Raw genomic sequence first — 482 nt, forward strand, 5'->3', positions numbered from 1 at the left:
GGCCGGGAGACCCCGGCAGGCTCAGAGCGGACGCGTGCGAGCTGGTCTCAGGCCGGCCCGCCCCGCGTCCGTCAGGGGTGGGGAGCGGACCCCCTGGAGGAGGGGAGCCTCCTGGGGCGCGGGGCTGGGGTGGGGGCGGGGCCCTGGCGGGGTGCAGTCCACACTCCCGGTCCCCATAACCCTGTCCTGGAAATGCCCCTTCAGGCACGTGACCCCCAGACGGGGCGGGGCCTCCCCACCCTCCGGAGCAGAACCCCCTTGCATTTCCTAGGACACCTTGTGCCTTTGGGCCCCGGGGGGGGCAGGGGTCCCCCCACTTGGAAAGTCCTGGGAGCAGGACTCGCTCGTCCCGCGGCCCGCCCACCCGCCTCCGGGTGCGGGTGCGTGGTGGAGGCGCCCCGCGTGGCTCCTCCATCTGGAAGCATTTGGGGGTGTCCACGGCCTGCGGCAGCTGTCTCCCCGGGTTGCGGCGGCCAGCGAGG

This window comes from Condylura cristata, unplaced genomic scaffold, assembly GCF_000260355.1.
Source record: "Condylura cristata isolate star-nosed mole 26May11 unplaced genomic scaffold, ConCri1.0 scaffold00060, whole genome shotgun sequence".
In the NCBI taxonomy this organism is placed as follows: Eukaryota; Metazoa; Chordata; class Mammalia; order Eulipotyphla; family Talpidae; genus Condylura; species Condylura cristata.